The 27,398-nt window shown below is 38.2% G+C and overlaps 1 long non-coding RNA gene across 2 annotated transcripts in view; it reads left to right on the top strand.

Annotated features, from left to right (window-relative positions):
* Nucleotides 1-25,361, top strand: part of LOC127350773 (uncharacterized) — a 74,626-nt gene extending 49,265 nt beyond the window's left edge. For both annotated transcript variants that reach the window (XR_007880629.1, XR_007880630.1), the window contains exons 2-4: nt 9,935-10,004; nt 18,575-18,727; nt 25,056-25,361. This is a non-coding gene — a long non-coding RNA (uncharacterized LOC127350773). The remainder of the gene's footprint in view (nt 1-9,934; nt 10,005-18,574; nt 18,728-25,055) is intronic.
* The last annotated feature ends 2,037 nt before the right edge of the window (nt 25,362-27,398 follow it).

Below are 27,398 nucleotides of genomic sequence, written 5' to 3' on the forward strand. Positions count from 1 at the left end.
TGTCCACCAAGTACAATTGCTATGGTGAGTTATAAACTTTGATGTATGAGCTAATCACAGAACATTGAAGTATTGCCCACCTTGTAACAGTTTCAGGCATCTGGGAGAGTTCGCCGCCAAGGCACAGCTGGTTGATTCATTGAAAATCAACAAAACATATTTAAGCAGTGATGTTCATTTGTTACACTTTGGGGGTTCAAACTGCTACCAAACTCCCAAAAGAAAATAGTTGGACCTTTTGAACACTTAAAGTTCACCATATTTGCAGAAACCTATATATGCTTTATATATTTTAGTAAATTGTATGAAGTTCTGCAGCGTATTTTTTCAGTGTGCTGAACAGATGATCTGTGTTTGTGTGTGTGTGTGTGTGTGTGTATGTGAATACAGATGGCAAAGATTCAGTATTTATATGCTGGTCAAAGCAATTCTGGCATCACATTTGGTTGATAATGGCCCACAGTAGGTTGTTTTTCTTTTTTGGGGATTTCACATAATTTCTTTCAACTGGATGGCACACACTGTGAGGGGTGGAGGGAGGCAGGCGATAAAAATTATAATTTTGTTGTGCACTTTTATTTTCAAATCACCATAGTATGTAATTACGTTGCAAACATCTTAACATGCACTGTGAAGCTGTTAAAAACCTTAACTGCTCATTTATGAAGCTGTTTTGATAGCCCCGTCATGAAGTTTGGGATGATGGGCTTGAGTATGTAAACCCTTTACAAAGAAAAAGCTACCACTGTGTCTGAAGATACAGCGAAAGCAGGAAGCAGTACAGACAACAGTAATACATTTTAAGCAGCACTACCTTGCTTATACTAAAGCTTCAAGGTTTGCCCTTGAAGCTATGACAAATCTAAGAACTAGAAAGAAGTCATACCTCTACCAAGGCTGCACAACTCTCAAAATGTATTGTTTTCATGACAGAATTTTTTTAGAAACGTAAAATGAACCTGGTTAAGACCGGGATCAAAATACACTTGTTAGGCTGATTATAGCTATGGTTTTTGGAGACTACTTATATCCTGTCCGAGAAAAGCAAAAGGATGAGTTGTGCCAAATTTGAAAGAAGTCAGACTGAAATGACCATTGAGTTTGCTCATTTTGGGCCATTTCCACATTGGAAAAAAAGCATCACATTTTTAACAATAATTAAGTGTGTTGGGTTTTTTTCTCTTGAAAAATAGGAGTTAGTTAAGTTAGGTCTGATAAACTTTATAAATGGCCACATTGGTGGTGCTTTTCAAGCCAAATCCTTAACACTTGCATCAGATTTCATTTAAATATGTGAATTTTTAATATCCAGCCATAAAAAAGACACAAAAAGAGACAAATGGGAATTAAAAAGTAACCTCCTTTTTCTACTGTGGGCTTTGGGTGGTTGCCTTCAGTGAAATACATTGATTTTATTTTCTATGCTTGAATGTCTTTTAAATAATAAAATAATGACTTCTATGTTGAAGCTCAAATGAATCTCAAAGGTCATCCGCTTCCCACCACAATGTCAGTGAACAATCATTTTCTGTTTGTCTGACCTTTATCTCACCAGCCTGTAGGTAGGGTTGCAGGACTACATAACCCCTATTAACACAATTTGCAGTATATGTATTCTTTAAAACCATGCTGTTTCCAAGTCATCCCTTGCATGTAAAAAAACATACTTGTTAATAAATATTTAATTTGACTTTTCCCAACAAAAATGTCTTCTCTTTTGGTAAAACGTAATAATTCTGTGCTATGCTGCATTTTTCTAAAAGATAGAAATAACATAACATTCAATCCAACTAAACTCACATTTCCCACAAATTTTATGGTTCGGATTCCGTGCAATAACGTGTGCTGCTAATTGGTTTTGTGAAACAGCAGAAATATCAAATCTGTACCTAAAAAAACAAAAAAGTACCGATACTTGTTTCATGTGAATCCGTCCACTCCATCAGATTGCTGCGTGTGGAATGTGGCTTTGCCTCAGACCAGGACTTTAATTAGAATTGACTGTTTTGAAGTCAGACTGGTCATTATCTGGCTAACAGAAAGACAACATTTTTAGAGGGAATATACATAGACTCTGTTTTCAAAGCTTAAGTAGATATGTATCAAATAGTCACACAGATGGATAAATGTGATTCCATGTCTCGCTTGACATTGTTGTCTTCAACTTTCATGCTACTGTGAAATTACCCGATTTACAGCTGCTTCAGGCAGAAGAAGCTCATGGACAAGCGAGTGTAATGTGATTGCAAATGCTGAAATCTGTGCAACACCATAACACAACCAATGATATAGCAGTTAAAATGATCAGATTAATGACTAACTAATGTTTTTACTGTTATAAATGCAATCTAAAATTTAATTGAAAATTAGCTTCCATGACAGTGTAAATTTGTAAGTTGTCAGTGCTGCTATTTGTTCAATAGATCAACATTGTGAAAGCGCAGAGCTTATTTGAACTTGACAAGAGCAAAAAATAGAGTAAAGGTCTGCTTCAAATCTGTAATGTTTGATAATGATAAAAGCAATCTTAAAACAGTGAAGTAATGCGAAGATAACATCTTGTCATATCTTTTGAAATGCTTGTGATTTAAAGTCTAAAGGCTCTGTTGACGAGATGTTAATAAAGATTCAAAACTAGTTGCATTCAACAACAAAGAACAAAAAATTGAAAAAGAAATGTCAAATAAAATCAATATTACTTTTAACTTCCGTTGCAAGATAACATTATGAAAATTGGATAATCACATCATAGGCTTTTGCCGCTTACTCTCAATAGCTTTACACTGGATTGTGTGCTGGAAAAGTGAGGAAAGCCCCCTTTGGCCATGTGGCTCGGTGTCTTCAGCTGTGGTCTTTAATTACAACAGGAACAATGGGTCAGTTGTCTCAATACAGTTCTGAGGGTAACATCTTTACAACATGGAGAAGCATGGAGAAAGCAGCTGTCAGCAAGGATTTCGCTCTCCCTTTTTTTCTCTCTCTTTCCTTTTTATCTGCTCGGCTTCGATGTTGCTAAGCACCCCCAGTGCAAGCAACCATGTTTGAGAATATATTTGAGAGAGGAAAGCCATCCACATATTTATTCCATTCCTCACTGCTGGATGAAACCACTTAGCATTTAGAATATAGGATGAGTTTCATCTGTGCAGGTATGCCACATTGGGCAATCACCAAACCCCATGATGCTTTGGTGGAATGGAAGACATGTCTGACCAAATTGTTGTAGTAGGATTGTATTTACCAGAAATATTAATATTTATAATAAACAAAAGGAGATCTCTTGCGTTAGGCACATCTGTTATTCAACTGAAGTATAAGAGGAGAGAAGAAAGCTGTTTCTTGCTGTTTGCTGTGCTAATGCTGACCTTGATGAAGCTGAGATTTAATTGAGATTTGGAGGATTAAACTGTAGGATGGCATTAGAGACTGCTCAGACACTTTGGTTATGCAAGACATTTTTTATTAAAAGAAAATAATGATTTGGTTTTATATTTATAATTTTATTTAAAAAAAAAAAAATCTAGTTTTGTTCTGAACAAGCCAAAGCAGCTGCGTATTTAAAAAGTTGATCTGTTGCATTCACTCCATGTGACAATCATTACAAAAGACGTGAGGAAATATAAATATTCAAGGTGAATCCAACTAAAACCAAATGTAGAAGTACTTCATTTATTATAAGTGACCTTGCACAAATAGAAGAGCTGCTTTTAAGTTTTGTAAAATTCAAGATTGTGCTACGGTTGGAGTGAAAGGCATTTTTTTCATGAATGTTACCGCAGTGAGTGTTTGATAACAATAGTAGGATTTCCATAGAATACCAAGCTGTGCAGCGAATACACAGCTCCGTGGGTAGTCAAACAGTCGTACTTACGAGATGCATAAAATTGCTTGAAATAAGGTATAAGCTGGTTTACACCCAGATGGTTGCATGTTATGTTGCACAGAGTCAAATTGAACAGAACAAAGTAGTGTTTAACTGTCTCCCCTGCAGTGCTGAAATAATGACCCGTCTTTGTGTGTGTTGTGATCTCACCCTCTCTCCCTCTCAATTTTTTCTCAGTTTTTCCCTCCTTTCCTCACTCTGCCCTTTTTTTTATTTATTTTTATATATTTTTTAACATTTTTAGCCAATTGAGATATGTAGCTCAGCAGGAGAAAAACTGCTGTTGTGAAACAAGACCATGAATAATTAAAAACAGCGTTATTAATGAACTTCCAGACATTATGTTAATGAATGATTTTAAGTCTAATTTGTCACTGTGACTTTTGTTGTCTGTTCCATCACTTTTCTATGCACATTAAGGGGCTATCACAATACCCTCAATTATGACAGGGTGCGAGAAAGCTGAAAGCTGTCTTAGTATGATACCAAAGTACTTTTGGACTCGTAGCTTAGTACTAATGTTGTGAAAACCTCTCTTGTTATCATTCTGTAATGCCGGATTAGTTCAACTCTGGTTTTGGAAAACTTTTATGTGAATGCATTCATTGTGCAGTAATACAATAATGTGTATTTGAAGCAAACCTAAATGTTTCTTGACTCTGGTGAACTTAAACTCCAGGCCGGGTCAACTTAACAGTCAGTTCAGTGACAACATCACTTTTTGTTGACTGATTGGGATTTAATCTCCCTTCAATCAACCCCTTCCACAACACATACATCATCATCCACTTCCTCCATCTCCCATGAATATTATTTTCTACTCATGAGCTGCACCACCAGTAACAAGCAGCTGGTGTGGTGGAAACTGAGAACGCCTTCCCTCTCTCTGAGTTTCTTTGCCTTATTTAATTTATTTTATTATTTAAGCATACATGCTTATTGTTATTGAATGGGAATATACTGCTCTGATATGGCCCAGTATGTGGAGGAAGATCAATTAAATATCAAAGAAGAAATATCAAACAACTCACCAAATTTTAAAAAGCGATCAATCAGCATACTACTGATAGAACAACTACAGGTTGGTTTAATCAGGTGGATAAATATTTAAACCCTAAGCAGCACATTGCAACAACATCTTGATATCCATTCACAGTGAGTCTATGAGCACCAGTTGTGTCTTATCAGCATGAAAAGATGGTGCGACGGAGACTGAAGATCCCAGAGATCCATTAGTGTCCTCTTTTTCATTTTGACACTGACTTCTGGATATCTGCCATCACTTAATATTATATTACTGCATCAACAACCCCCGTTTATCATTATTACTGGCCCCTAATCTCTTGTGACAGTTAATCATGTTACAAGTTCTTTGGGTCGCTTCAGTTCTTTACAGCTTTCAGCATTGTCTTTGTTTTCGTTATGCCATAATATTCATAACTTCTGATCACTGAACGGCCCGTTATACAGTGTATCCTCCGTCACAACTTGTGTCTTAATAACAGAAGTCACCCGCTCTCCCTCAGTGCTGGTTAGCCGTGCTGTGATTAATGTCTTCATGGTCTGGTCAAAGTGTCGATATCTTCAACAGCTGGGCCCATCTGTCATCTTTTTCCTGTGACACCCCTGAACGTAACTCAGGTCCTATCAGGGAGGCCATCCATCAAAGTGGTAAACAGAGACGTCTCACATTAGCAGCCCTGAACACTTCTCATCATATACCATAACAGACAAGCAATCATCTGGTATTATGTCGCGCCACAGGCTAATGTGAAATATTAACGGAAATATACAGCACACCAGCTGCCGATTGGATGGGGCATCTGTGCTTAGCGTAATGGGTGGGTAACAATTTAATATTGTGGAGACAGTAGATTGTAGATTTTCTCTAGAGATTTGTTCCAAAGCTGTAACACTGGATCAGGTGCCACGCCAATACAGAGCAAATGATTTTAGAGAAATCTTTCCCTCTTTACCCTTTTTTTCCTAACCATGCTTTGTGTGTGTAAATCAAAGGCACAGAGTCCATTTACTCTGAATAGCTTACGCCTGCATATTGATTTGTGTTGTATACTCTGTTGTAAAGTCTGAGAAGTAAAGTACAGAAGAGCATTTCACTTGTAGTTAAACCAGATCCGTTGTATAAGAGACTCATAAAAATGACTGATACCTACAACCACCTTGGAATGTAGAATCTAATGTTGCATTTATTACATTTGCCTGTCGCGTTGTTTCCTCTAGGGGGCAGTAGAATCAGGGGCAGCCAGGGTGTCTCTTCATCCGTCCGATAGGTGACGGATTCGCCACCATTGCTGCTCAGATAAATGCTAGAGGGTTGAGGCCATGGGCCATCTTACTAGGGATCAACCTCATCGTTCTCTCCAACAGCCCCCCCCTCCGACCCCCTGCTCCCCACCTCCCGCCTATCTCTCTGCCTTTCTTGCAGTCCTATGCAGCACTCACTCCTGGCAGGGATTATGCTGACACTGTAGTGGGAGGCATATATGCACGTTGGAAATCAAGATATGGAGCTTTTGTCAGTGCACTTGTCAAGTGATGGAGATAAATGCATGTAAAATATGTGTTTTCAGTGTTCATTTCGGAAGCTCCGCCTAGCACTCCGCCTAGCACTCCGCTCTCTTTAAAATCAAGAGCCTCATTTCTGTCTCTATATTTTTCTCACTGCTTCCAGCAGGGATGGGTTTTTTTATATTCACAACTGAAACATAGATAATGGTCTCAGCAGTGGGGATTCTTTAAAATAAACTTGTTAAAGTTAGAGATAAAAATGTGGTGATATCATAGATAAAACATCAGTCTCTTGGCTCTTGTGGCTGACCATTGTGGTCCATTATTTGGATTCAACCAACAGCAAACCACATGGTGTTTGAAAAAGAAAAACTCTATTAGATAAAGGAGGCCAAATTGAGCACAGGTCCCCTGGAATTGAAGCAAGATAGTGTTTCTTTGACTCTTTGAAACCCAAGCACGATCTGGCACACATTTAGGAGGAGAACGGCTAATTGCATCAGCACCTCTGCATAAAAACTCAGTCAGTTATGAAGACATAATGGGAAACAGGATTCCTCTGCAATGCTTCATGTAATGCACAACTTTTTTATTTCCGCGCTCAGAGGATTTTTTATTTTTTTTTTCCATCTGCTGTGGTCAAAGCAGAGATACCCATTGTAACAGTAGGAAACATATCACATGTATTGAGGAATGAAGCAAAGGAGGCCAATAAGCAGGGCAGTTAAATGGAAATAGTTTCATTTCCTTTGGTGTAAACAAATACCCCATGTAGTCCCCGGACCAGAGCTGTGGGTAATCGGCTGCTATAACTCAACAGAACACTTTGCCCTGAGCTAAACATAATACTTCCTGCACTTAACTAAATCCATTTTTCAACCCTCAGAAGAGTTATGACACACCAATACATTATTGCACAAACATCTCACAAAGTTGAACCTGTGCAAAACACGCAATAGTGTTTATTTAAAGAAATACAAGACATTTCAAAAGAGATTTCAGAGCAATGACACTATTTGGTAAAGAAGATTTCGACTTAGTTCCCCTGTTATTCTTCATTTATTATTCAGTGGACTGAAAATAATTATATTAAAATTTGAAAATGACTATCCTGAACTCCTCTTCTATTTCAATTTGATTCTCCTCATTTTCACTTATCCATGTGACTTGCACATATCAGGAGGTTAGTCAATAGGCCATTTCCCATCATTATGGATTCTCTTCTCAGAGCTCAGGCTTTGCTTTTCATACACTGTGTAGCCCGGATGCTGACTGCGGCAAACTCAGATAATTAATCACTGCTTGCAGCTACAGGTCCACACAGAATTGTATAGATTCAGAGAAACAAGATGTGCAGTTATGAGAAAAGTGGTATGGATTGAGCACAAAGTCAAAGAAATCCTTCTGAAGGACAAAAAAATATCCAAAGTGTGAGATTAGGCACCTGTCTGAGACCTTGAGCTTGCCTGTCATTACTTTATTTTTTCTGGCCAAGTTCTTAAGTTCATCCTTTTGTAATTAGCACCTTGCATCTCTGAGATGTGTTATAGCTAACTGCTAAGGAGAGGATGAAGCCTGCACTACTCTAATCGCATGAATGCTTCTTTTCACCCCATCACAGGAAGATGCGGGAGGTCTTTTTTCACTTCTGCAGGTGGTGTGAATGCTAATATTGCCACACCTTCTGAAGCAGCATGCCTGTATCCAAAGCCAAGATACTCCTATGATACCTCACACCGGTGATGCTGTTTGTACAACCTAGCATAAACACTTTGCCCATTTGTTTCACTCAAGTTGTAATGGTGCTTGACTAGCTCCTTGTGCTTGCACGTTTCAGTTCATATCTCAGCAGTAAAGCAGGAGACAGGTCGGTCTAAGGTCCTGCTGCGAGGCATTGGTAGATAAAGCACACTGCAGGTAAAAACATGCATGACCACTCACCATTAGATCACTCCCCATGCTGTCCCTGAGATGGCGCTCTTAATTAGAAGGTCCTTGGATCTTGCTGTCTAAACTCAGGTTTTACTGCGCGCATTACCATTTTATATAATACAGTTCCTCGCAAGCTACGGTAAAACATTGCAGGGGCGTACAGTATATTATGAATACATGCTGTAATTGACACTATTTTGGAGTTGCTTTATGGCTTCATTTTGAACTGCTGCGTTCTCCCGAGCACCGTCTGCGTTGTCTTTGGCGATTAGCCTGTTACTCACCTGTACTTCCTCCCTAGACAATGGCCTGTTCTGCTCTTGCAGATGATGAGGTGCAGTATCAAAGCCAAATGAGATGGCTGCCAATTAGAGAGGGCTTCCAGGTGCATTTCAATGCAAACTCGCACCAGTAACTGCACCCTGTAGTGTCTCCATTCAAAGACACTTTATAAGGGGTAGACTTCAACAAAAACTTATTAAAGTATTTCAATTACCAGAATAAATGACAGACTTCTTTTCAATACTTAGCACAGGGGGGGATTTTGAACTTTGTAATGATGTCTTACTAAATGTTCTAAGTAGGAATTTAAATTGACTTGCCGCCGGTACAGTTTGTATAACATCTTTTTTCTTCCTTTAATGCTGAAAGTTAAATAATAAAAAAAATCAAATAATCCATTTGTCTGTGTTCTGGATGGACTCCAGTTCAAATGCTTGAAAACAGTGTGAGACGACACAGTTATTTGGACAACACCCCCACACTCCCCAGGGGATACAACAGACTTTTGTATAGTCTCCACAAGTATTTTAGCACAAAGGCTTCAGAGAAATCCAATCACCTTTCACCAAATGTACATGTCATCCCTAACAATAGTTTAAATATCTGTAGATTTGGATTAATGCCTGTGCTAGGTAAGTGTGATCTTCCTGTTCAGACTAAATTTAATTGGAGTTAATTTTGTGTTAAAATGAAGGGAAAACCCAATAAATGCTGCCCAAAAGGGGTGGAAAAATCAATGCAGACTTAGACATTACCATTTTAAGCATGAGTGATTAACCAGGAACTTCCCTCTTCAAACACCTTTTACCCAAAGCAGGTTAGGTCATAACAGAAAAAAAAGACTATGTTCTTGTAAGTGTGTTTCCTGAATCTGCAAATGTACAGTGGTGCTACAAAGTGGCCTTTGAATCAAAATTTTTAGTTATTCAAATTAAATCAAGTCAGGGCAGATGGAAAGAGCAGTCAGAAGAAGCTCGCTGCTGTAAATCTTGAAGCTCTACCTCTGTGATTGCTCAGGCCACCGTGGAATAAAGATTAGAAGAAAATCACTAATCACAGCGGATGTCATTAGCATACTACCAATAACGGGATGCAAAAGGGAAAAGAGGAATTGCCTTATAATGCTGGTTAAAGTACGAATCAATGCCATGTATGGATGCACACAGCTGCTTGACAAACAGATATATTCACATCCAAACATGGGTAAAGGAAGTGTCTAATAATGATGTTTTTTTCAATGTTTTTGTCTGAGTCACTCGCTGAAGCACTTGATGCTAATATCACATTCCCCCTCTCTCTTTTGATCAGCTTTTGCAGCTGGGCTGCCCTGCCTCACTTGGATGCATCAACAAAGCTTGAAGTGGCCACTCTAATCTGGGTAAGTATTGCCTGGTTGGGGAGAAATTAGCCGAATTCTTTTAACTTTTCAAACAAACATAATACAGTCAAACTTGCTGGATGAGAATCAATTACATGAACTGAAAATAGGTTCGGGGGGGATATCATTTCATTTCTGGAAATCATCTAATACATCTTTTCAATGGCATATGCCTGTAGTGTCACATCGGAGCCATATTTCAGTCCAGTGAAATGAATGAGGAGTATCTGTTGAAATACCGCCGGAATACGTTTCACAAATCTTTTTCACCCAGTGGTTATATTGCCATTATCAGCATTACTTCAAAAATAGTTATTCCCTGCCTAAATCCATAAGATATTGTAAGGAATAATGGGATAATTTTAAGGTAATTGCATAGTTTCTCACTATGATTGGTTGGATTGGTGACCACAAACTATTGTCCTCATTGTATTGGTCTATTATAATAATAATAATAATCTCTGTCTAAAACATTCAATTTATTCATATTTAATAATTTTATTTCTGTGGTTGGGAAATGTATTTTCCTGAAATGCAATAATATAAACAGTACAATGGATGTCTGATTGATTTAGTATTCCAAACGGATGTATGTTTTAGTTATAACAAATATATGGTATACTCTTCAATCCATTTGATAACTGCAGCTGTACAATCCATGAGGAAAATTTTCATTAAAATTCTAATAAATAAATCACATTTTCATTTAAAAGTCACATACGTATATGTGTGTATGTAAAGCTGAGAATATCAATCTATGTAGCTGTTGAACAGTAATGTGTGTAGATTAATTACCGCAGAGATAGTGAGAGAAATATGTTTAGTTTGATCCTATTTTAACATCTTCTCTTTTCAAGAGGTAAGATTCTGAGAAAAGCTGAATCCCTTTATTATCGACTTGCCTAACAGATGCTTTGGAGGGGAAAAAAGAATATGATTACAATACTAACATTTTTGTTGTATTGAACATTTTCTCTCATTGGATCTTTAGGGCAGATTGTCTCCATTTTTCAATGTGTCTAAACCCTTTGTTTGAGAGAGATCTGTTAAATCCGTCTTGCTGCTAATAAACTGCCATTATTCCCTCCAACAAGGCTGCACTCATTAATAATGCTTCTGTCAGATGCTCATTCTCTTCTGTGAAAATAGAAAATATCATTAATTACAGTTTCTGTCACCCTTTGACAGCTCAAGCAATTGTTCCAGTCCCTGAGTTCTGTTTCATTGTGTCCATACCTAGTGACCACCTATTCTTTACTGTCTCAATGGGGATGTCCAGCATGTGAGAGCCACAAAAGCCCTGGGAGATCTCACCACACATTGCAAAGCTTCTGTCCCAGCAACACATTAGTCATCCAGGGAGCGATTGAGTTTAGTGGTAAACTCAAAATGTAGGCTCTGTCTCACTCACTCAAGCAGAGATCAGGTATCAGTCGAGACTGAGTCGGTTTACTTTTTTGCATAGTGGATTTGTTGCATTTTTGGTACTCAGGGAAGAAATCCTCCTCGGAGAAACACAGAGTGATTTTCTTATTCAATTCATCAACAGGGGGAAACAAAGAAAAAAAAAAGACCTGACTTAAGATTCAGCAGCTGAATGTAGAAGAGCGCATTCTTGCATGCATACACAAGGATCGCATTGCATGTGGAATGCTTACAAATAAAATATGGTCAGTGTCAATAAAAGGAAACAGTTGCAGGACAAGAGCTTAACTTTCCCCACATATCCAAGCAAGTCTGTTAACAGAGGGAGTTGCTTGGATTGTTAAGTTTCACATTATGTAAACAACAGAGACGCTCAGAATAACACACCAAATGCTCTCCAGAGCGTTGCCATGTCGGACCAATATGTGGCTTACTTTGGTGAGTCACTTTTATTCATGCTGCTGAACTTAATACTGCAGCTACCATACATTACAATGGAGACCAGAAATGTTTATTAAGTGCTATCACTTACCAACAGCTTGCTGTGTAGCACCAGTACGTGTCAGCCGCCATGCAGAGCTCATTTGTGTTTGTTTATGTATGTTTTTTGATTGGCCTGTGAAATCATATACATGTATCTGAAAATGATATGTATGTATATGTGTCAGGGAATTTATGTACATCTTTATGAGGTTTATTCCATTCACAGCCTTTATATTGAATTAATTCTGCGAGTATTGAAACGAAAAATAAAAATATACTGTAGAATGAAAAAATTAAATATACTTATTTATATGCGGTCTCCTTTGTTTCTATACTACACAGTTCATGTTAGTGAGTCAATACAATATACATTTCATGATTAATGGTTAAATTAGAGCCTGACTAATATATTGGTTCTCTGATACTGGCCAATCACAGACATATTGACATATCATATAGGTATCCGTGTATATCTTATCTGTTATGTGGCGATATGAAAACAGTTTTTCTGGTATATAATGCAGGAAAAAAAAATATTGGTGTCACTGCAAAGTGTAGCCAGAAGAGTTTTCTGTGATTGACAGTACTATGGCTAGCAGTGCAGAGTACTATGTATATGTTGAATTATGTTAAAATATAAAAATAATCACATCCGTGTCGGTCTCAAAAATTCCGTATCAGTCAGGCTCTAGATTAGGAATCCAAAATGAACCAGATTCAGCAGGAGAATTGAGTAAAGCGATGCTTAAATAGAAATGAAATGGAAATTAAACAGACATTCTCCATCATCTGCATTATTTTGGGGATAGGTTGCATGTTTTTTCTGCTTCTGTCACAAGGTTTGCATCAGCCTGTCTAAGCTAATAAAATCCAGTTCTTACATATTTTATATTAAGTTGGATAAGAATTAACTTATTCAACGTGTATCAATAAACTGAAAGTCTTTTCAAAGCACACATAAAAGTGTACATATACACATAACACGTACATACAGTAGATGATGCAAAACTAATGATGTGATACACACCGATTCATTTAATATTCTGCTTTTACATAAATGGCCCTGAACGTTTGTAGCACACGTAGGGTTATGTTTAATACAGTGCAAATACTCAATGCTCAAATTAAAATCAGTCACTCAAAGAAAAAGACTCAAAGAAAAAAGGTGTTCTTCAAAGGCCTTTGAGGGAAAGATGTGAATGTGTTGTTCATTATTCATTTCCAGGAAAAGGCCAAAGATTTCATTTTATATTCTGTGGCTGTGATAAACCGTATTAATGGATAAGCTGTCGAGGTACCATACTGTTTCTTAAGTTATTGCTGAAATATTCTTTCACATATTCTGTCAAACACGGGATTATATGACACAATAACGTAGACTTTGGTTAAAGTTTCTCATGATGGATAAGCTTTGTAGGATATGGTACTAGACCCCATACATGGATGTAATTAAACAAGGGCAAGTGATAGCCATAATGTATCATCCACTAGAGCTGAGGTCCTGGCTTCCTACGAACCAGTGTTACCAGAGACAAATGACTTGCAGCAGTCGCCAGCGTCGCTTTTAACTTTGCATGGTGCAGACACAGGGAGGGAATGTCTCCCTATCAGTGGTGGCCCAGTCAAGACAAATGGACAGTCATAATCCCCCCACTGGTGGAGAATGTGGTTTATTAGAATACGATACAGTGGATGTGAAATATTTTTCTTGCAGCGCGATTCAGTTTCCAGCTCGTTCCTCACCACACACAAGTCATACTTGACAGTTTTCACTTTTTTGAAGGAGCTTAGCCATCTTGGTGCTACTGCCTTCAAAGTTAGATAAGTTGTCTGTCAAGGAGGAGAGTCTGAAATGTATTATTACTGCCTGTTCGGTTCCCTACTAGAGAAACTCAAGTGTGCAGATGTAAGTAGGGCACAACATTCTGTGTAATTAAGTTGGACAAAATGCACAGTGGGTTTAACTAAAGAGAAATATGCATTCCTAAGTGTCCTAAATTTAGATACTCATTCTGGTATCTATTGGCAAATGCTGTTTGTGTATTCAGTTACTGGATGCTCTGTTTGGGCCATGCATGCAGGAACTGCTGACATGGAAAGATTTAGCTATTATTGCATATCATTACATGAATAAAATATGTGTATGATTACATGCAAAAGTTTGTTCAACAATTCTCCAATTTAGGTTTGTTGGGTTAGGGGAGGTGGGGTGGGGATGGAGAGGGGCAGGTTTTGTCAATACCTTGAGCAGTAATAGGCCTATGACCTGTGTTAATAATGAATAGAGAAACTATTAAAAAAAAGTAATTTTCAACAGTGAATCACGTTGCATGGATCAAAAGTCAAAAAGTTTTATTATTTATTATTATTACTAGTATTTTAACGTATAGGCATGCATCCATTTTCTGTACTCAGTCCAAGAAGTATCAAAGAAACATTTAGTCATACTTGATAAACCCACACATCAACCTCAGTGGCTTCCATTCAACTCCTCATTGTGTTTTCCCTCCTCCTATGCCCATTCAGCCTACAACCTCTACATTGTCATTCATGTTACCCCGACTCTTGGGGCTCTAAAACACGTTTGCTTCTATCTCATACACTTTGGTCATTTCCTTTAACACAGTAAAGACCTGCGGTGCTAAGAAAATCATTTATGGCTTCTTATGTCCTGTCCTGTGCTCCAGGGGCCCTGCAGTGTCAGGGGAATGTAGATGAGGTAGATGAGCCCACCTCAGACCTCATTTTTGCCTCTCGTTTTTTTATAGACCTGCAGATGGTTCCTTGCACACAGAGACCCCCAACGGGACCTTTTATCCTTGTTCTAAAAATGACCATCTGAGCTCTTGATCATAGGTGGTTCAGGTTCAGGTGAGCCCCCATTTCAACCCATAATTTTTCAGTAATTCCAGTTGCCCATAAGCGACATTTCACATTAAGATGTATTTGCTTGGATTGAAAGACATTATTCATCTGCTTTTTAATATCTTAATGTCACTGAATCTGTATTTAGTTGAAAGTTTTGTGTGAGGAATTCACACACAAAAGATTTATGTTGTAATTACTTGAGCATAATTACCGGGAAACAGTTAATCAGCATAAATTAACAAACCAAATAGTTTGAAACATGCACTTGAGGAATAAACATACTATCAATTATAATGAAAAACAAGAATTCAGGGTGCTCAAAAATTGCTTAAAAACTCTCTATTCCACATTTTTCTTCAAAACTTATCATTAAGCGGTTTGTTTATAACTTTTTATGAATAGTCAGTCCAAATTTTTTTTTTTTCTTGCTATTACTTGGGTGCCTTTTTTGGATTGCTGTTGATCAGCCGTTGTGTTGTACAAGCACATTTTTAGCGTTTACAGCTACATGGCCGATTGGATACTCACTATTATGAAGGACTATGTTAAGTGATGATGCTGACATTTAATGTACAAAATAGTGACTGATATTGACTTTTAATATACCAGATAGTAATTAATAATAGCATATACTTTGGTGAAGGAACTAACAGTTAACAGTTTTCTCTTCTGTTTAATATTAATATCCAAAAAGTCGATGACATTTTGGTCCCTGTTTCTTCACATTTTGACCAAACTTCGGGCCCCAAACCTACATTTTAAGAGCCGAGGGAAACACCTGCCAGTCTGTCACAGGGCTAACACATACAGATTCACATTCACACCTACAGGCAATTTAGAGTCTTCAGTCAACTTGAGCTGCATGTCTCTGGACTGTGGGTGGAAACTGGAGCACCCGGAGGAAATACACGAAAAAACAGGGACAAACACATGAACCTGTTAAAGTGTAAAGTGACAGTGTCACTGAGCCACCGTGCCTCCCCCTACTGAAATCCAGACTAATGCAATTCTTTAGCAGCAGCTCCATAAGGTATAGTGACACTCCACGCCTATTCAATGGAGACGCAGATTTTGGCATAAATTAATGCCTCCCTTAGAAAAAAAGATCTTCTTTCAGTCATTTTCAAGCAGCAGTTAGGAGTTAGGAGACGAGCCGTAACATGTCTTCTGTTATTAAATAATCTCAACGTTCCCCTTCCCAGTTTTTTCTAAAACTTTCAATGGCATCTCATAGTTTTCATCAGCGAATAGACTTGGTTTAGGTGTTTAGTGTTTTGTTAGCATTGAAAACTTCCCCCAAGGAAGCCTCAAATGAGAAAAAAGAAACATTTTCACCTTTTTTGGCCTAACATTTATACCTAACCACTTAACGTAGTGCCTATTTGACAATTTAAAATATGTTTGAGTATGAGTTGAGTATTGAGTATGTATTCAAATCACTTATACTTTACTGCTAACATTTTTGACAGTTTAATTTAGGATGTTTACTCTAAATGAAAAATGCATGCTGTTAATCAAATAAAAGGAAGGTTTGTATTATCTTCAGCTACAAGAAATATATAAAATATTTTCTCTGTTTAGTTGAATGCCTGATGCTATAATCCAATATATCACAATATGTTAGGATTACCACTGAATTTAGCTCTTTGCATCCTTCCTTTGCAGATTATAAAATAATCTTGCGAAAGGGATTTAGGAAAATATCTGTAGATTATGATTGAATCCTGAATTGTAGATAAGAGGTTGGGCAGAAAAATGCTGGTGTTTGGAGTTAGTAAGAACTTCAGTATTTTAGATATAGAGCTTAGGTGGCTGTACTTCATAAATCCAACCATTTAAAATGTTACAAAGATCATCAGCCTTGTTTTTGCTTCCAAAAAGTGAGAACGGAGTCTTGCAAATGGTGTAAGAGTCACGACTCCACCAAAATACGTTGTCACAGACTATTAAAACTAAAATTGAGATAAAGAGGTTTAAAGTTAGTTTATGCTGACAACCAAGCACAGAAAATTCATTTTAATGTCCCTTTACTTGCTAATTCACTATTTGAGAATATTACCCGTGCAAAAGAGTTTACTCAAGAAGTTCGAGTAATGCCTAAAATTGTGGCTGAGCATGAGATTGGATTTCATTCAGCATGAATTTCCTCTGAGTCAGGTACTGTAGCATAGATCAGCCCTCCTTAACAGTACAGTTAACAAACTTCATATGTGGCAGGGGTTAGCGCTTATATGCTCAGACTAGGTACTGTTTGTAGTGCCTCCTAAAGGAGGCAGAACACTGTGGATTAGTAGCAAGGCTAACGTTTAGCTCCCACCCCAGACAACATGACTCATAAGCTCTAAAGAGCTTCCGCATATGTCTGCATTGTAAGTCCATTTGTGATATGACAACATGACCTTTGGATTCAGACCCATCTGTTCTGCTTCAAATGTTTACATAAGAGTAAACAAGTGCTTTGTATTTGCACTGACTGGAGTTTTAGAAAACATGCTCCACAAACAAACCCATTTTTAATAAATCTTGTCCTCAGTGCTGGCTGTAACAGGCGGCGGACTCAAGAATGATTACTGTAAGAAAGCAGCATTGCACTTTTGCCCCATATGTTCATTTTTTCCTTCCTTGTTACATCATTACATTTCACTATGTTTTGCCTTCTTGGCATGAATTCATCACCTTCAGTGTCACATTCATTATAGCTGTATTATATATATAGTGTAGTGGATAGTATCTAGAGTTTGAAAGTAGGGCCATGCATGCACTGAGAAAACCTAATTGTAAAACTAATTGTGTTTGTTGATTTCAAACCACAAGTTTAATTTTAAACCCGAATTAACTCTTTTGACCTCTTTTAAACACAACCCTGACACGTTATCACCTCATAAAGTTATATATGGTGAACGTGTTAGCAAATAATTGCTTGTCTAAAACATCCTGCAAACACATATTCTTTCTGAATCAGTTTCTTGCCACCTGGTGAATCCAATATTAACTTTCCTTTACATCTGTTTGGGTTTCTACCAACTCCTGAGGGATCTATCTGACTTTTTAGCAGCTAAATGTTCCACTATGTTCACCAGCTAGTCGCTTTGTCTGCCGTTTAGAGCCGGACAGGTAGCGTACAGGGGATTTATGAGATCATTTTTTGCTAAAAACAGCTGCATGCTGCAGGAAATGGGAAAGCTGGAAATGGGGTTGATGAGAGAGAGAGAGAGAGAGAGAGAGAGAGAGAGAGAGAAGAACAAAAATATGAATGTGCAGTTCTATTGAATGCGCTCAATAGAACCACAGGGTTGGTTGACAATTGACGAATCTGTAAGTATGCATATTGATCCATTGTTAATATGAAAAGACTGATTAGTGCTACTTAAAGTAAACATTGCAACACGCAGACTAATGCTTTAATAAGTAGCAATATGTTAAGACAAATGCATATTGTAAGAATTGCTTTGAAGACACAGTGAAAATAAATAAAAAAGTCTTATCTAAAACTTAGTTTACATCTCCAAAATAAAGTGACTGTGCTTTAATTTATTAATTTCTTCCTCATGCTTCTCTTTATTTAACAATGTAGGTGAGGGAGATGTGGGTGGAGGCCAACAGTCTGTATTTGTTAAGCCCAATTTTGAATATTTAGAATACTTAGGTGTTTTGTTCTGTGTTTGTTTTTTTGTTTCTTTGGCACTTTTATTTACATATAGAACAGAATCAGCTTTATTATCACACACACAGTCATACACAGGCACAGTACAACTCATAGTGGAATTTGTGCTCTGCATTTAACCCATCTTAAGTACCAGGATCAGTGGAGCAGCCACTGTGCAGTGAAACCGGAGCACCCGGAGAAAGCCCACGCAGACGCAGGGAGAACATGCCAACTCCACACAGAGAGGCCCTGCCCTAACTGGAAAACAAACCCAGGATCTTCTTGCTGTGAGGCAACAAACGTAAGCATCACATCGACCTTTCTTATTCGGTTCCGTTCCTAGAGGCACATACACCTTTACATTAACCTCATTCTAACCAATATGCAGTCAACCATATGTTTAACCATACACTTAATTCACCCGTTGGGAAACTGTAGTTAGAGTTTGCCTGTTATGCTTTCCATAAAATATACACAAATATCCCTCCATTGTTGGATGTTTGGTGGCTTTACTTTTCTTCATAACACTGTAATCATCTTCTTGATATTTGATCAGCAGCAAGAGCCCAAGCAAATACGCCTGATTCTTGGTATCTATATCCTGTGGAGTCTCTCCCAATATAAATAATATAAAGAATGCTCTACAAGTAGATCTGCCCCCAAGATTTGCTTGATGTCTGTCTGAATATCTCTCTAATATTGATAGAATTTGGGACAGTCCCAGAAAATGTGTGTATGGTTGCCGATCTGTCCACATTCTCTCTCCAGCATAATCCTGAGGTGTTGCTGTATCTACACTTTAGGTGTTTTTAAAATTGCTCCTAGAAGCCTGAGTAATCCTTAAATAATCTCCATTTACTCTCCCTCAATCACTTGACCCTCATTTGACAAATCAGTGCAACGAATAAAAAGGGACAATTTTAATTAAGCTGCAATAAATTAATAAGTTGCTCACTTTTCCTCCTTGCCTAGACATCCACTGAACCCCCATGTGACTTTTCAAATAAATGGCCTAAACAATAAAAACAAGAGACATACAACTATTCAAATTAGAATTATGGTCTCTGTGGGCCAAGTGTAAAATTGCTTTCACCTCCACTGTGTTGACCGGCAGGCCAGGTCATTACTGTAATTCCACTGTGAAACTATTTTACCTCAAATCAAGTTATAAACTGTTGAAATTAACAAATGAGTGTAGGATGGTTGAATTTGTAGGGAGAGTACAAAGATACTCTAAAACGTATGATAATTAAGGTGAAGTAAACCACAAAGCCTGAAAGGTTATAGTCAAATTTTGCTCCGTGTAGAAATACCTCACTCTCACTGCTTGTTACTCTCATCAGAGTTTGCTGTTGTTTTCCTACAATATGCATATCGCATAACAAAGAACAGTACATATTGCATCATTTAGGTGCAGTCAGTCGAATCCTCCAGATGTGCAAGGATTTGTCTGGCTTCCTTTGTTTTGACATTTGACATAAAGACTACACAAATTAAAACCTAGTATATCACTCGTTAGTACCATCAATCAAACATGTAAAAATGTTTAAATATACAACACCGCTGACATGTGGAACTACCTGTTGACACAGCTCAGATAAATTAGGCCCCTAAACAAACCATTCCTTGGTAAATCATCCGTTAACGTCGTGTTTTTGGAAAAACTGTGTTTGCGTTTTTGGAGTCAGAGGGTGTTCCTTCTGTTAAATCAATTGGTGACAATCATTATTCTTAACTATGCTATAAGGGAAAGCTATTTGTTCTTGCCAAATACATATATATTGCTCATAAACCACTACACATTTGTTTGAATAAAATGTTTCATAGACAGCATAGAGTTTTGTTGTGAATTTACCTCCTCATTTTCTGATTTGTTAGGATTCATTTGAGCATGATATTGCTATAAAACCATAAAACAGTAGTGAACTCCCTCATTCCCTTTCAGAGACGCTTTGAGTCTATGCTCTGAAATACACACAAACCTGAGACAATAACAGTTAATCAGCCAGCAGCGACTTCCTTCTACTGACAGACATCTCAACAACAGGTAGACAAACAAACACGTCTGCAAGGAGCCCATCCTGTTGTATCACTGGCTTGTCAGTTGGAGTCATCACAGTGTATGTGTAATGTTTATCTTACTAAAGAAAACTGATAAGTAAATACGTCTCAGGGGGAACCAGTCCTCTGATAATGTAAAGGAGTGGTAATGGTTTTGATGCCTCGTTGGAGAGTTTGTTTTTGGACAGGAAGTGGCCCCCGTCCTGGAGAAATTTGACCTGGGCATGGAGGTCAGCAGCTTGTCACAATTATCCTCCAGGTACTTTTACTTCCACATTTTGGGGGGGAATGAGCTGGTATCTCCCAGAGCTCTCTCTGCCTTTGGCCAATCAGGAGTGTCACAGGAAGGGAAGAATCCAGTTGGCAAAACCTTTATCAGCCCATCAGCACCACTGCATGACATGGGAAGACAGCCAGACATTCTTCTCACAGGAGATCAGTTTCTTGGCTCAGCCTGTGTTTAAGTGGGTCCTCTGCCACTTCTCTGTTGCTGATAGTAACCCATTTGGCAGCCAGACATGACTCTGTTGCCTGGAGGAGGGCTGAGGTGGAGGCAATAAGCAAATCAAGTCACTGTAAACTTCTCTGCAGTCATCCTAGGAATGTTTTGAGAGCACTTCATTTACCATATTACTCACAGTACTCAGTTTCTTTCTTTGCCTCTTTGAGAGATAACATACATCTGTCTGACCTAAAGCTATGCATTTCAACAGAGCAATCAGAAGGTGTGGTCAACCAGTGACTTGCAGACCTGAGGTACGATGAGCTTCAGTGTGTTACCTGAAGGACACTGTGACAGCGCGCATTTGCTTTTGCAGGGAGCTGTCACTGCCCAGTCGGAGAGGAGTTTCAAAGAACAAAATCACTGTGAGGCCCAGTTTTTTTCCCTTCTGTATTTTCACTATTTCTACCGCAAATCTAGGATCTAAAGTTCCAAAAAAAAAAGAATAATTAAACTAAGCTACTACAAGCTAAAGTATAGTAAATGTTTGATGAATTAAACACTTAAAAATAGTGTTGAATAGTATCAGTACCTCAAGAGAAAGATAAGTGGACATGAGTTTTTTTGCATACATTTTGTATTAAGTATTGGCCTGTTGAGTACAGCTATTTCATCTATTTGCATATATGTTAGCATTAAAAAAGATTATTTTAACACTTACTTTAATTGATCTACCGATGGTCATTTGATCTATAAAATATCAGTTTTATCACAGTGTCCTGAAGCCCAAGGTGTGGTCTCCAACCAAGACTCCAAAACCCAAAGATCACATAAGTCAAAGAAATCGAGCAAAGTTGGAACCAGAGAATGTTTGATATTTCTAATGTAATGACAAAAATAGCAGATTAATTTTCTGTTGATAAATCAATTAATTGACCATCTAAAAAGTTGTTTCGTGTAGTTTCAAACGAACTTCAGTTTGTTGAAATAAGGTGAGTGAAATCACAAGATTGGCCAACATACTGACATCATCATACCGAGATATTTGCAAATTTGTAGCTAATAAGCCAACTAGAGATCCATAGTATTTCTGCAAGCTTCCTGTAAGATGAAGTTTGTCACACAGAAAGCATATCATTCACTCTCTGACAAGGCCATGAGTATGCACGGCACAGCTCTCAGTCATTGTTAATCAACTTAAATTTCTCGACTATCCACATTGAACACGCGAAACAAATGATAGTGGTTTAATCATGGATAATACATATGATGTGATATCTATCTAATGTTAAGTATATGTATGATTTTTCTTTTACTCGGGTCTTACCAGTTTGTACCATGCTCCATGGAGCAAACTCAACACAACTATCATCGTGAAGGAGGCAGGTAAAGGAAATTATTTTAATAGTGACTCCTTATTCACAGCTTTATTTGAATTAGTGTGTGTGTGTGTGTGTGTGTGTGTGTGTGTGTGTGTGTGTGTGTGTGTGTGTGTGTGTGTGAGACTATACAAAATTACATACACCAGGATGGGGCCTAGTGCCACATCTTGCCTGCAGACAAAGTCTTTGTGCTTGTTTGTGATTCGTGTAAACTAAATTTAAGAGGTATGTGTCATGTCCAGAACCCGTTTGCTGGTTCAAAGCCTCGGTCCAGCAAAGTACATCTCATTTTAATTTCCACTTATTTTCAACCATCGACCACTAATCAATAGGGTTTTGCAATTTTTCATGGGAGTGGAAGCAGTTTCCTTTGATGATGCAGTTGAGGCATTCAGAAATCAGCACTCTGTTTGTTTAACAATTTGTGGGCAGCCTCTGTTTATATGCACTCGTGTGAGTAAGGCAGCTGCTTGCTACCGTGATTGGTCTGGATCAGTTTAGACCAACTGGTGCAGGCAACAATGAAATCTAGAAAGCTGTCTCAAAGATAAATGCACCAGTTCAGTGAATCCCAGCATACAAATGGCTGGCTATATGTCAAATGAGCAAATGACAATTACTTAGGACAGAAAACAGAAACTAACTCTTCTACCCTGCTCTACCTCAGCATCTCTCCTGGCTCCACTTAGCCACCACCCTGTTGTTCCTTTGCCACTCTGCTGCAGCTTCAGTGCCATCCAGCATCCTGCCTCTTTCCACTTCCTTCTCTGTCAGAGAGGTAATTGGAACCAGAGCGGTGGGAGAGAGCCAGTGCTGGAGGGTTAGCCTTGGACCTGCCCTCTGAATTGTGAGCCACACCACTTTTTCCGTGTCCATCTTCTGGGATGGCCAGCAGAGCTTTATAAATGACCATGTCACTGGTCTTTCAGAAATAATGGAACGAGCCAAAAGTGAGCCGAAGTGCCACTTTACAAGTTGACATTTGTCAGCGGCAGTAAAATGAGTATTTCTCTAAGCACCAAGCCTAAATGCTGAAATTGGCTCAAGTAGTAAGTAATTTGTGAGAGATAATTTCAGCAACTGCTAAAGTTGTCATGGGTGAGGTTCTTTTTTTATTTTATTGATTTTGACTGTGTGCATCTATTACAGTGATATTTCTCCTTGGATATTATTTTAATGTGAGTAAAAACAAACTAAAATGCAGTTTTCCCAAGAAAGACCAACCTGGGTGTTTAAAACAGTAAATGAAAAAGCTTTCATTAAGTGGAGATATGTAGGTGGAATTGATAATATGCCATTTCCTAATAGACTGTAGCTAAAGTCATTGATATGAGAATGTCATAAATTACTGTTTATTTGCCTTGCCACTCAGGTGATTGTGGGTGTTAATAATTTTCCATAAACTGTGTAGTGCTATGATTAATAAGATCCATTCAACAATATGTTGTTTATCTGCAGTTTTTTATTTTCAAAAACAAAACTGTTTTTGGTAGTAGTGCAGGCACACACACATAGATATTTGAACAAAACTAGCAGAAAGTCACACAAACAAAATCTTTCCACCACTGGATCCAAACGAATTTATATATAAAACATGTTTTATGACCATATAATGAGAATAAACAAAGATAGCAGGGGGAAATGATTGCTGCGACAAGCTGCTCAGTGGAAGATATATTCAATATTGTGTGAAAATTATGCTTTGTTATGGTCGAGCAGTCACAGGATTAGGTTACATAGCGAATTGGACAAAACCAAGCTAATCATTTTAAAGGTAAAATAATATTAAAGAAAGAATCGGTATTTTGTCGTAATTTAAATATATTTTAGTAGTAAAATGGAACAGTAAGGAGGGGAATGTTTACCTATTTCATCTTTAATTGAGAACAAAATCCAATAATTCTTGTCCCCACAGAACCAAGGTGCTATAATGTTCTGCTACTCTCATGACAAGTTTAGATCCGGGGACTCTAGATCTTAAACCAATATATAGCTTATTAATAGAATTTATGTGCCATATACCGTCTTCTAAGGGACGGGCTGCCTAATTATCCCACAAGCTGAATGATATTGGTGTGCTTTATTAATGTTCCACGGTATTGCCAGGGACAACCAATAAATACGACACTGGGGATTCCACCAAATGAAATGGGAATATTTCAGTCTTTTAATGAAGCACTGTCAATGTGCACCACATATACCCTTATTTAAATATGCACATGATCCTTCAAAGACATATTATACAAAGGATGGGTAAGTGATGGTAGCTGACTTGCCTTTTACAACCGAAGAGCTGCTTTGAGCCGCCTTGGGTCCTTCCTCATAAGAAAAACAACAGCACTGCATACAGATAAGATTCGCCGCATCTTTTTTATTATGATGATATTGTTCGCTAGGTGGACTTAATGAGCACCACGGGGCACTGGTATGACTTAACTATCCTTTTTTTCAGGTTGTCTAATCCTGTTGGAATTAATGGGAAAAGTTTACATTACAGACATGGGCATTTACAGCAATGGGTCAGGACATCAAAGTACCAGCCTGGGTTTCTCTCACTTTTCATTGGAACATAATGGAAAATCAAACATCATTATCAGTACATCGAGCCATAAAAGACAAATGTGTGTGTTACTGCTCACACTCTGTTTTCCTCAGTGTTTTATGTCCTCCCTTAGGAGATGTTAAGGCCTGTTTCAGAACGGCCATAAATCCCAAACTTAGTCTTTTTTTTCTTTATCGCAAAGGGAGGCTGCTGTCTGGCTGAAGATTGACCATGGCTCAGGGCTGGATAGAGACCTATATGACAGGCCCCACTGAGGACTGAATGGACAGCAGTGTCTGATGAATGGCCTGCCTCCCTTCTTAATCACAAAGCCCTCACACCAAGTGAGACACCAACAAAGGCAAGTGTGGTAACGCTATACAAGGCCAAGGTTCTCAATATACCTTTGGTGACACACTCTGACTTTTTGTGGTGTATCAACACAGTGTCTGTTTCACAGCCGGCCCTGCTCAGTCAGTTCAAAAACTGAAAAGGTTGTTATGTGAGTATGTTCCTGGGATGGCAACCACATTTATAAGATAAGTCTCTGGTGATATTCAATTTTGTTGTTATTGTCAATAAATCCCATGAAAAGACCAAAACCTACAATGAATTGTTCCTACCGACAAGTACTGTCTGTGAGGTCAAAGCCTGACATAGCTTATTCCTCTGTGCCTTAAGCTTCGGCTGTTGAAAATGTAATGGCCCGAACTGTTTCCCTTGCGATGAACATTGCCACTGTAATCGCTTTTCAGGTCCACATACACCGTCCTGCTGCTGTAAATACTCACAAGAGCACAAGGTGTATTAATCCACAACTGAAAGTAGGCCCCAACAAATGCATGTTTTATTCCAGTGTGGGTAAGGTTTCTTATAACAGACACAGAGACCAGCTGTTTTAGGGAATTATGTTTTAAACTAAAACTGTGTTTGTTTATGTCTTCAAGGTAAGAGAGGGCTCACAGATGAGTGTTGAAATACTGGATAACACTGGATATTGTTGGTTTTGGTCTTACCCTTTAAAATGCTAATGTATGGGGTTTGCTTATAAATGCGAACAGTATATTTAAACAAAATGTCACAAATACTATGCATATTCTTTTTCATTTCATCCCCAAATGTGTTGTCAGGAAAAGGTTTTCTGCACTTGACACAACAAAATGCAATGTGTAAATCCTAATAGTCCGAAAAAAAGGCTTGTGTCAGTGGAAATAGGTCACCCTAAATACATCCTTCACTGTCTGCACATTGATGAGTATAAGGAAGCAAAATTGTCCTTCAGAGCCTGTTATTATTTGAGCAAGCTATTGCAATGCACGATGCACAGTGAGCCTGGAGCATGGCTTGCATTTGCTGTACTCTCCACTGCAAAATGAGACTAGTCAAGCCTTAATGTAACCAGCAAAAGCTGGATAAAAATCTATACAAACTCAATTATGAATCAATTTGAGTTTGTGTCAGACAGTCTGGTGCCAACAGAGTGGATTTTTTATTAACTTATGGTCTGGGAAGAATGAAACACTTTTCATTTGTGTACTTCAGTATGTTGCTTCATGATTCAGAGGAAGGGTGTTCACACTTTGTCTTGGAGGGACTTATCTCTCGTGGTGGACCGGGTTGAGAGGCACAGCGTTTTGTGCCCTACTTGTGAAATCAAAATGGCTTATTTTCAGTTTGTTACTTCACTGCTCAAGATTGTCAAATTATAAAAATTTGAGGAGATGGTGAACCCCTTTTTTTAAAGCAGAAGGTAGCTCAACAGTTGATTTAGCAATTAAAATTAAATCCCTCCCACATTGATTCATATTACCACATTGCTGTAGTGCATTTGAGTTCAGATGGATTTTTACCCTGCACCCCACTGTCCTGCTCTAGCGTATCAAACTAGGTCACATACTTGAATATTCATGATCCTCTATGACAACTTCCCGCTATTCCATGTCAAGACCTATGTTAATTCTGAGATTTGCACATTTGAGCCTACTTGAAACTCTTTAACTTCACTACCTCAAATTTGGAGCTCTCTGAGAGCCAGTTTGACAACTGTAGCCCCTCTGGAAAGAAAATATTGTGCTGCACAAGATCATCATTAAATATTATCCGTGTTTGGTGGAGATTCAAGCAAGTTATTTCTTTGTTGTACTGGACATATGGTTGCCTTTTTGGACAGTCGCTCAGGCTACAGCTGTGATAGCTTGAGATGTTATTGATTTGAGCAAGATAGCCAGGTGGCCAATAGGATTTCCAGAGAATGCTGTTGTTTTTTGCGCATAGATAGATTGTGCTCCAATTCTCATGTGTCAATGGAGAAATGACAGTTGTGACTTAAATATTCTGAAATGTAATGGCCAGTTTGGACCCACAGCTCATCAACATTACAATCCATCTGTCAATCATAGCCCATCACGTCGTTATCATCAACCAGTTGCCGTCTCTATTATATTGTAGTGTGTATGTGCGCACAAGCAGGGACAAAGCATTCACACGTGCACACAAACACACACAAGTCCCATTGGTTCCATTAAAAGTTGCCCTACAGTAGTTT

This window comes from Dicentrarchus labrax, unplaced genomic scaffold (assembly GCF_905237075.1).
Source record: "Dicentrarchus labrax unplaced genomic scaffold, dlabrax2021, whole genome shotgun sequence".
Taxonomy (NCBI): domain Eukaryota; kingdom Metazoa; phylum Chordata; class Actinopteri; family Moronidae; genus Dicentrarchus; species Dicentrarchus labrax.